Source organism: Neophocaena asiaeorientalis, unplaced genomic scaffold (genome assembly GCF_003031525.2).
Source record: "Neophocaena asiaeorientalis asiaeorientalis breed wild unplaced genomic scaffold, Neophocaena_asiaeorientalis_V1.1 scaffold134, whole genome shotgun sequence".
Classification (NCBI taxonomy): domain Eukaryota; kingdom Metazoa; phylum Chordata; class Mammalia; order Artiodactyla; family Phocoenidae; genus Neophocaena; species Neophocaena asiaeorientalis.
The window spans coordinates 32,948,769-32,960,603 of NW_020185339.1; the positions used below are offsets into that span (position 1 = coordinate 32,948,769).

Genomic DNA, 11,835 nt, shown 5'->3' on the forward strand with positions numbered 1-11,835 from the left:
AAAAAAAAAAAAAAAAAAAAAAAAACAAGATGCAAAAAAGGAACATTTTTTACAGTATTTACATAAAATTTTTAAATGCACAAAACTTTGTGTTATGTTTATGCAAGTACAAATATGCATAAAATGCATATCAAGATGCATGGGAATGATAAATATCAAATTAGGATAGTGGCTGTCTCTGAGAGGTGGAAGAGGGGTGCCAGGTGCACAGGATGTGTAACTGTGTTGGTAATATCTGTTTATCGTTTTATTCTGTATATTTCAGATATTTTAAAATAATGCTATCTATTGCTGACATTCAGGTAAATGAATTTACAAATTGACTAAATGTGGGGTTTTTTTTGTTTTTTTGGGTTTTTTTGTCCATGCTGCATGGCATGTGGGATCTTAGTTCCTGACCAGGGATGGAACCTGTGCCTCCTGCAGTGGAAGCTAGGAGTCTTAACCAATGGACTGCCAGGGAAGTCCCGACTAAATGTGTTTTCATTTATATTTCTATGCCCAAAACTAAGCCAGTTAGTTTTTACATGCACGTATGGAAGTACCCAGATTTGTGGAAGCAAGGCTTTAAACAAATATACACCGTAACGCCTACAAGGTTTCCATTCCTAATTATGTTTTTAAATAAATACAATACTAGTTAAAGGCAGGTAATAAAAGAAAAAAAATGATCACATGATATCACCACCTTTGGTACTGGTTTTCTTTGCTCTTTGTCAAATGCTTACATATTTTACATTGTTGCAATCACAGTATCATTTTTATTTCTACATTTTGCATAATATTTTATTGTAAACAATGTTTATATTATTATGAGTTTATAAAATTTTAAGGACTAGTAAATATTTCATTGATGTTAGAAATATAGTTTATTTCCTTCTAACCTTTTCACTATTATAGGTGCTGCTGCAATTCATATGGTGTAAGTTATTTTTTAGACTATATTATCAACAGTAGATTTAATGAAGCAAGTTGTGAACTGTTCGAATAATGTAGTTTAGCTGAGGTATAGTTGATGTACAATATTATATAAGTTTCAGGTATACAACATAGTGAGTCATAATTTTTAAAGTTTATATTACATTTATTTTTGTTATACATATTGGCTATATTCCCTGTGTTGTACAATATATCCTTGTAGCTTATTTATTTTATACATAGTAGTTTGCACCTCTTAATCCCCTACCCTTATCTTGATTTTACATGTTTTATTGCTTGTCCAAAGGCTGTATCAAAGAACATTCCACTGGCAATGTATGCAATTACTTTTTATTTTTTGATAGATTTATTTTATTTGTTTATTTATTTATTTTTTGGCTGCATTGGGTCTTCTGTGGCCGTGCACAGGCTTTCTCTAGTTGCCAAGGGCTTCTCATTGCGATGGCTTCTCTTGTTGCAGAGCACGGGCTCCAGGCGTGCAGGCTTCAGTAGTTGTGGCACACGAGCTTCAGTAGTTGCGGCTTGTGGGCTCTAGAGCGCAGGCTCAGTAGTTGTGGTGCACGGGCTTAGTTGCTCCGCAGCATGTGGGATCTTCCCTGACCAGGACTCAAACCCGTGTCCCCTGCATTGACAGGTGGATTCTTAACCACTGTGCCACCAGGGAAGCCCTGCAATTACTTTTAAAACAACCTTGTTGCCATTGGATATTATCAATTTAATTTTTGCTCTCCGTTGTAGTTTTTTATAGGTGTAAAATGGTACATTACTGTTTTAATTTTAATGTCTTTAAATAACTGTGAGGTTAAACTTATGTAGGCATTGCCATTTTCTACATATGTCCTTTGCTCCTGTATCTCTAGTCCTTTGATCAATTATACATGAGATAAACAGTAAAAAAATATTCATGTATAATTGTTGGAAATCCTTCCACAAATTTTTGCCAATGTTTTTCTCAAAATATTGTTACTTTTTATAGTTTATTTCTTTTCATTTTTAGTATAAAGAATTTTAATATGTATCACTGATGGTTACTTTTATAACCTCTTATATTTGTTCAAAATTCATATTATTACATCTCCAAATAGTTCCCTACATATATTCCATACATGGGAAAGCACCTCCTCTAGAAAACATCCAAGAACTATTTGAGTTCTTCTGAACATCAACTGAAATGAGTTTTCTTAAATTTCAACTTAATGTATGTCATGTTGGTCCTAGCTCTATTCGCTGGGAGATGTTAACTCATCTTCAAATATTCTTCTGGAACCCTCTTCTTCCACTATTAAATTCCTCTCATTCCTTTAATCTGTCTTGAGAAAAAATATCTCAGTGGTTCTCTTCTAGGTGTTTTCCTGTTGTTCATGTGCCCGTGTATGTGTCATGCCTAGAACTAAACACCATATTCCAAGAGAAATATCTCCAGCCAGGGACACACTTGGTTTAGGACCTGAGACTACAAATAAGGACTCCTTAACTGAGCTTTATTTTACAGAGAAGAAAAAAATTTTTTTCTCCCAATTCACCAACTGAGCTCTTCTGATATATTTGAAATTCATAAAAACTTTAAAATGCTAAATAAGAGAACATTTATATTCAAATTATATTCTCCCAAGTGTGTTTATGAAATCGTCTTTCTTAGAGCATATTCAGTGCTGTATAAAATCGTGTTCTATTCAGTGGTATTTCACTATTCCATAAAGAATCTAGTAGCATGTATTTTCTACTTCAAATCGAATTTTCCTAGTAATTTGGGCTTTTCGTCTATAGTAAATACATTTATCAGTGCGGGTCTTTGTGCATCATTTCATCATCTCTAAAATATATTCCAAAGGAAGATAGCTTTGCCTTGTTCTGAAGAAAGCAACTTGATTTTATTTCAGTAATTTGTACGCCGGCCTCTCACTGTTGTGGCCTCTCCCGTTGCGGAGCACAGGCTCCGAAACGCGCAGGCTCAGCGGCCATGGCTCACAGGCCCAGCCGCTCCGCAGCATGTGAGATCTTCCCGGACAGGGGCATGAACCCGTGTCCCCTGCATCGGCAGGCGGACTCTCAACCACTGCACCACCAGGGAAGCCCCAGTAATTTGAATAGTTTTAACTATGAAGCAAAGCCAATAGAAACAGAGTTGTATCACCTTGGTGAAATTCTAACTCAACATAGAGTGGGACACCAGTAAAACACTTCATTAAATGATGATTAACAATAAAGATAGTTATTGCATTGGCATATTTGGCCCATGGCTAGCACAGAATAGACTATCAATACTTTTATGCTTTAGATTTTTTTTCAGCTTTATTGAGGTATAATCCACAAAAAAATTGTAATATATTTAAAGAGTATATCATGATGAATTTCAATTTGTATACATTGTGAAAGGATTTCTACCATCTAGTTAATTAACACATTACATTCATTACATATATATATAGAGAGAGAGAGAGTATACATTTAAGTTTTACTCTGTTAGCAAATTTCAATTATACAGTACAGTGTTATCAACTATAGTCACCATGTTCTACATTAGATACTCAGACCTTATTCATCTTATAGGTGAAAGTTTTTACCTTTTTACCAGCCTCTCCCTATTTCCTCTGTCCCTAACCCCTGACAACCACTTTCCTACTCTATGTTTTGAGGAGTTTGATTTTTTATTTTAGATTCCATATATAAGTGATACGATGCAGTACATGTTTTTCTCTGTCTGGCTTGTTTCACTTAGCATACTGCCCTCTAGGTCCATCCATGTTGTCACAAACTGCAGGATTTCCTTCTTTTTCATGGTTGAATAATATTCCAATATATATTGGAATATTATACATACACACACACACAAGATCTCTATTCATTCATCTGTTGACAGACATGAAGATTGTTTCTATATCTTGGCTATTGTGAATAACGCTGCAGTGAACACGGGAATGCAGATATCTCTTTAAGATCCTGATTTCACTTCCTTCAGCTATATACCCAGAAGTCAGATTTCTGGACCATATGGTTGTTCTACTTTTAATTTTTTGAGGAAACTCTATACTATTTTCCATAGCCATGGCACCTATTTACATTCCCAACAGTGCACAAGACTTTCATTTTCTCCACATTCTTGCCCAAACGTGTTATCTCTTATCTTTCTGATGATAGGTATTCTAACAGGTGTGAGGTAATATCTCATTGTAAAATTGATTTGCAATTCCCTGATTATTTGTGAGATTGAGCACCTTTGTGTATACCTGTTGGACATCTGTATATCTTCTTTGGAAAAATGTCTATACAGATCATCTGCTCATTTTTAAAATCAGAATGTTTCTGTTGTTTGCTACTGAGTTGTGTGAGTTCATATGTTTTGGATATGAACCCCTTACTATATATATGATGTGCAAATATTTCCTCCCATTCCACAGGTTGCCTTTTCATTATGTTGATTAGTTTCTCTGCTGTGCAGATGCTTTTTAGCTTGATGTAGTCTTACTTATTTATTTTTCCTTTTACTGTGTTTGCTGTTGGTTTCAAGTCCAAAAAAATCATTGCCAAAACCAAGGTCATAGCTTATCCCCTTTTGTTTTTCTCGGAGTTTTACAGTTTCAGGTCTTAAATATAAGACTGTAGTCCATTTTGAGTTGCTTTTTGTGTATGATATAAGATGGTGGTCCTGTTTCATTCTTTTGCATGTGGCTGTCAGGTTTCCCAAAATCATTTACTAAAGACACTATCATTTCCCCATGGTACATTCTTGGCTCCCTTGTCGTATCAATTGACCATACTTCCGTGGGTTTCTTTGTAGGCTCTCTATTTTGTTTCCATTGATCTATGTGTCTACTATTATGCCATAGATTTAGTATGTCCATGGGAGAATGTGAATTCGGGAGGCTCTTTTCTCCATCTTGGACCAGATTCTGCCTATAGCTTCAGGTCTTAGACTAAGGAAGAATAAAAGAAGTTCCAGCTCACATAGAGTCCAGAGAGTTGACTAAAAGTGAGTTTGAGGCCAAAGCCTCGTTTAACGGCCAGAGAGTAAATAGTTGAGGTACACATTCTCTGTTGCAACTGCTCAGCTCTGCTATTGTAGAGCTAATATATCAAGGTAAAGCATGTGTTGGAGAGCATAATATATAAGTGAATGAGCGACCATTTTTGGCCAATAGCCCATAGTTTGTCAACCTCTACCCTATGCTATATGAACCAGGGGAAACTTCAACAGCAATATATGTAGCCCATTGGGTATTCAGAAATTTGTTGCCCCAAACAGTTGTTCTTTTTCTTATATGTAAACATAGAGAAAATTCATGATCAAAATCCCAAAAGCATTTTAGTGAAGCCAAAGTGAAGGGATCACATTTGCTGAATCCACACATAACCCACCTCAATGAAACTTGCCTCCCTCTTCCCTTAGCCCCAAACTCTCTACCTTTTCACCCTAAATCAATTAAAGCTGAGGATGTATGTCCACAGAAAGGCTTCTGCCTTTCCAAAGACCTATAAATGTCTTACTGCTGCACATGTGAAGACGTCAGGGCTCTAGAAACTGATTCTCAGGGTTCATCAGGCATAAGGGACAGAGCCAACCAAACCCAGCACCCAGGATTTTCTTTCCCTATTTGACATGCAGAGGCAAGTGAGTTTATTTTCCCTAATTTTGGGCTAAGTGCAGTTACCACTTTGGAACCCAGGGAGGCAGACTCAGATATCTTCCCTAGGCCTGACAGCCTAAGTCTGCTCACCTACAAAATGGAGTTAACAATACTGCCTACATTGTAGAGCTTTTGTGAGGATTTAATGAATATTCATAAGTATCTAGCCCAGTACTTAATATAAGTATGCAGTAAGTGTATTTTTCTTAATACTTATTATTATTCTCAGGTGCCAAAAAGGCTGGTAGAAGAATCTCACTCTTAACTCCTTTACAAAAAGCCACTAACAGCAACCAAAAGCCACTAGTTTGCTACCAATTATTCTGTTAAATTTTCTTCCCAAGAGATATTCATTTATTCAGATCCTCAAATGAGTCAGTCTTTCCCTGTTAGCAAATATAAGTCATACTTTCTACATTTCTCTTCCTGAGCCCGTTACATATATTATTATTCAAACACAGAATTTTTCTTTCAGAGCCTAGAGGCGGCTGCAGAATCTAGCTCACCAGGGCTCTGGGAAGCCCAGTCTTGTCCTGGCTCCTCTGGATATGAGGCAGATGTACCAGACGGCTGTCCCATGAGGGCTTCTAATTTAGCCAAAGCCCTGCAGAGAAAGGCTTCAGTTCCTCAGTTCAGAAAAGTTTGGGAAAGATTACAGAGCAACCTGATTTCTAACTACCAAAACTGTAAGAGAGATAGATTTAGATTTCTTGAGATCCCTAGAAATAGCATCAGAATATTCCTCCATTTGAAGCAAATGAAGGCTAAGTATCCTTAACATAAGCTCTAAGAAAATATTGCCTACTCAGGGCAAGTCCTACCCACTGCCCTCTGAAGTGGTCCATTTACTATCTAGCAGGATCAATACAGGATCCCAAGCCATTACCCCAACTCAAGGACGTGCCAGCACTTACAGGCACCTCTTTTTTAGTCTATGTCCTCAAAGATATCTGCATCTTGGGGTTATTGGAGGAGCAGCAAAATTCCCTTAAATATTCTGAAAGTCGTTAAAAACCAAGAATGTGTTGGACCTGAGTTCACATCCCTGCTCTGTCATTTCCTAACTTAATCATGGTGAAGCTCACTTTCTAAAAAATGGATATCTATCCTAACATTATTGTCCTATCGACAATAATATCTAACGTACAAAGTTGTCAAGAAGATTACATTCTTTTACTTATTTGTATGTTATAGTTATATTATAGTCACTGAGATTAGTGGCTTTAACTGGGAAAAGAAAGAAAATCAAAGAAGGTTCACCATAGGACTGAATACACAGCTAATCCTGATATAAATAACTTTGTGAGTTCCCAAACAAAACAAAAGAAATTGAAAGGTACTCCTAAGCTTTAAACCAACTTCCACGGTTACAATGCAAATGATGAGAAATACAAGGAAAGAGTGATGACTCCCACTTTAAAAGCAGGAGCTCTGCCCAGGTCCTGGTCAACTCACAAGCCATGCTAGGGTGCCCTTTGGAGGGAGATGTAACAGCTCTCTGGTTTCCTTTCCTGTCTCCTTCTAGATCCTACAGCTGAGGCCAATATATGCCTCCCTGCTGATTGGAGTTTCTTGATCAATCCTAGGAGAATCCGAGGAGATATTTTAAGAGCTTTAGCCCAATTCTCTGGCACTTGGCAGCTAACGAGTCTTGCTCCTTATCTGGACCTAAGTTTTGGTTTACTTTTTCCTAAGATGTACAAGTTCCTCTCTTATACCTAAACTCCTATTTCATTAGGTTTGAAACCTTATATAGCTCTTTCAAATCCCCTCCCAAGGACTAGAGTCTGAATGACTGCCTAGAAAGCTGCCCAATGAACACCAAATTGTTTCATGATATGAATGAGAAAAAAAATTGCATTGCTTTAAGCTATTGAGATTTTAATGTTGTTTGCTACTGCACTTAGCCTAAATAATACTTAAATTTTCCAGTGGAAATTGGAGACTATGGTTTATCAGTAGGATGGTAGTCAGCAGATTGAAAATCAGGAGAGCATTGTGTTATGGGAAAGACGTTTGCAAAAATCTGTTGCCAGCAATAATTTGGTAGGCAGATCTTGCGCTTACTGAATTGTAACTCTAGGGAAAGAGGTTAGAAAACAATGTTAGTGCATACAAACTAGTGTTGTCCACATCTGGCACAAGAAAGAAATGAAATGAGCTCCGGAAAAAGTTGGTCACTTTATAAGCAGAAATGAGAGGGAATAGAAAAATATCTAAAAATGTGGGCCATCAAAGTGTTGGAAATATCTTTGTTTCTAGATCCTAAACTGTAAGTGATGTGATTGAGAAAGGCTTGGAGTAACTAAAAAACTTCTGCTGCTCAAAGTGACTTAAGTCTTGCAGCAAAGATCACACACATTAATAACCATTTTTAGCCACCATTAAATTAGGAAAAAACAATTGGAGAGATCAGGCAATAAAATTAAGCTGATTAGAGACCAACGTCTGGGAAGCATCTCTGGGTATGGTTACAGGCACATGGTACTGATTGCAAGCAAATAGACCTGAAGCTTTGCTCATGAAGAAATTGCACATCACATAAAACCACGTGGGTGGTCTCAGGGAGCATAAAATAATCATCGGGCAAACAGTGGGCTGACAAAACTCTGCAGCCCCAGGAAGGCACAGCCCACTTCAGATGTGCAAGGAGGATAATAGATAAGGAGGAAGCTCCCAAATGATAGAGTCAGGGGGCCACAGAGCACAATGTGCAGAAGAGTTTCTTCCAGAGAGCTGATTCAGAGAAGAGTCAAAGATCTCCCCCTGCTCTCTGGGTTTGTCCAACTGGATTACCTCTGACCAGTAACGGCTGTGTCTCCCTGTTTTACCCTTTCCAAACGGAACTATTCTTTATGGTGGATATCAGGGATGGATACTAAGTGCATAGTCACAGGACTATGAGAAACTGTATCTGATAGATTGTACAGGACATGCATTATCTGAGATCCTGGAAATGAGTGTAATCTATATGTGGGAAAAGGGGAGAGAATGAAAATTTGGTTATCAGATAGAGCAGGCAATGGTGAAAATGCTAATGTTCAGCAATACACATATTCCCTTTTCTTGGGCACATAGAAAAACTACATTTCCCAGCCTCCTTTGCAGTTAGGTATGATCAGGTAATTGAGTTCTAAGTAATGGAAGGTGGGCAGAAGTGAAGTAGTCTAACTCTAGGCATAGTCCACACAGCCTCCTGCAGTGGAGGGCTCCAAGGCCCTAGAAGTAGGTAGAAAACTACAGCCCATAGGCCAAATATGGCTCACTGCCTTTTTTTTTTTGCATATTTTTATTAAAAGTAACTTTTTCAAAAAAAAATCATTAGAAGAGCAGCATTTTTGCAAATCTCTTTTATATCTGACAATAGAAGACAGCTGGATTCTCATGTCAGCTTCTTCATTCAACATGTTTCTTTGGTTGAAGCATATAAAGAAAAGCTGGCCTCATGGTCATGCAGTTGGAAAAGGAACTTCATGAAATTTCTGAAAGGGTTTCAGGTACCCCCAGGAGTCCTCAGACCATATTTTGAGAACCACTGCAGTGAACTATACTGTTTCTCAGTTAGAGACTATATGGCTATTGAATCAGTATTAGACCAAGATATTTTAAACAGGGACTTCGCTGGTGGTCCAGTGGTTAAGACTCAGCACTTCCAATGCAGGGGGCACAGGTTCAATCCCTGGTCAGGGAACTAAGATCCCACATGGCGCATGCACTACCAAAAAAAAAAAGACATTTTAAACAAATTGCAAAGGGTGGTAGTAGGGAAGGAAACTTGAATTCTCCCATTAACTCAATTTTAAATATCAATTTTCGATTTAAGATCAAAAACTGCTCTTAGCCATCCAAGATTACATATTAGGTTTTTTCAAGCTTACTTTTCCAAACTAAGAAGAGAAAGCAACATGTCATACAGAAAGTTCACATTTGTACAGTGTCTTTACAGTTTACAAAGACTCTTTCTGTATCCACCTGATGCCATTTAATCCTTAGAAGCCACTTGATAGAGGAGGAAAGCTTGGAGCAGAGAGGCAACTTTCCCAAGATTGCCATCAGTAAGCAGGCTTCCTCGTGACCAAGAGATGTGCTCACAGGACAATTCTGCTCTGTCTCTAATGAACAAACATCTCTCTTGCAAAAGCTGGCTTTCCAACCTGGGAAGAGGGGACTCTTTATTTATGTTCACTTTTTTCACATCTATATAACAGACAGCATCTGTTCTAGAATTCACCTGGATTTCATTTGACACAGAATATCAATACGATATGGCTGCAGGAATAGCAAACTGGAAAGACAAAGCATAAAAGACATGGGTCTATCTAATTTATAATTAAGGAACAAGAGGGCAAGTCATTAAATGAATAACAGAACAGCTGAGCTTGATGGAAGAATTCTTTTTTCTAGTGCACATACTTTTGGAATTCCCACTATCTGTTGTCCAACAGACACACCTGCCATGTTTTGAGCCAGCAGGAGAAGCAGTGGAAGTGAAAAGTATGGTCACAGACTCCCCATGCAACCAACGGTGCACTCTTCAGAAGTAGCAGATGCCTGGTTAGCTCAACATCCTATGGAAAGATCCATAATGTGGTTCCTGCAGATGGCACAGTTATGAGCCACAATATCCCAGGCCCAGAGGGCTACTGCATTTCATTTTTTCACTTCAGTGTGCTGCTTTCCCATGCTGTTGTTGGTGCCACTTGGGGTATCCATATCCATCACTGCTGCCATTTTGGAAACATACCTCCTGTGTCCTCACTGCCTATTCTTGTACAACCATGAGCTAAAATGGCTTTACATTTTAAAATTACCTTTAAAAATAAGAATAATAATATTCCACAACATTCAAAATTATATATATATATATATAAATTATATAAAATTTAATTTGCAATGTCGTAAAGTTTTATTGGAACACATCCATATTCACATTCATTTCTATATTTTTTCTGCCCGCTTTCACATTAAGTGGCAGTGTTGAATAGCTACAGCAGAGACCATGTGTGGTGCCCTCACTGCTGCCCCCTGCTGACTCAGTGCATGCTACATTGCAATGATGCAGTTATAACTTGACCACATTTTGACTGCCATCCATATCACTGTACTGTAACATTTTATTTTATTTTATTTTATCCTTTTACTATCAGTGCATATTCATCAGGTGAAAACAAGAAGGAAGAAAAAAGTGGACTTCATATGGTGCATGTTTGAGGCATACTGGAGTGTGGATTATTTTGTTAACAAATTAGGTGGCAAAGCATTGTTTTTTTATACAATGACCTTTTAGCTGTGGTAAGCAAAATAATACCACCGCCCCCCAGATGTCCATATCCTAATTCCTGGAACCTGTGAATATGTTATTTTACATGTCAAAAGGAACTATACATACATAAAGTAAAAATATTAAGGAAAAAAGGAACTATGCAGGTGCAACTAATTTAATGGATCTTGAGATAGAGATTTTAAAATTTAATCTAGATACAAGACTTCATTTACAAATATTTAGATTAATAGCATTTTGGCACATCAAATGAAGAGCACAGCAGTCTGAATAAATCCTGTCACAAAAACAGTAAGACCCATTGTAAATAATTTTGTAAATCAGGGAATTGCACCTCAAAAAGCCACAGTCTTTAGTTGTGACAGCTACCTTGTATCCCAATGGGTAACTTTTTCTTTTGTTTTTGTAAATATATACACACACCGGCAAGTCATGGTCCCTGGGGGGAGTCCCTTGTGATACAACACTATAAATGCTGTAAATCTTTATCAGAATGTACCAACCTATTCTAGGAATCTTGTTTTTAAAAAAGACAAACATAAAAATGATGCCACAAATTAACCAAATCCTATTTTCTTCACATTCCACTTTTGGGTTTTATTTAACATTGACTGTATAATATTGTTATTATCACATGTTTACAACCCAGAAAGACATATTTTTTTACTTTAGTGTCTGTAAAAAGGGATTTAAAATGTGTAATTTAAACACTGCAGCTGACCTGAATGAATTTTATATTATATGCTGAGGTTTACCTATCCTACTTCAAACAACTTCTCAATTCCCAGCATAAAGCATGAAGTCAATTAGAAATTAATGAACAGAAGTGAAAAACTTTTTAAAATATAAGTTTGTTGTCTTAAGAAATAAGATTGTTTCCTTTGCAATACAGTATTTTCTCAGTGGCCAAAACACCCAGAGCAAAGTAATAACTTACTTTGTATCAATACAAACACTGAAACACCATTAGAAACACCTTCCCTTTAACAA

The 11,835-nt window shown here is 37.1% G+C and overlaps 1 pseudogene; it reads right to left on the minus strand.

The window, feature by feature from the left end:
* Positions 1-9,964: 9,964 nt before the first annotated feature.
* LOC112394377 (E3 ubiquitin-protein ligase RBX1 pseudogene) lies at positions 9,965-10,298 on the minus strand (annotated as a pseudogene).
* Between the last annotated feature and the right edge of the window lie 1,537 nt (positions 10,299-11,835).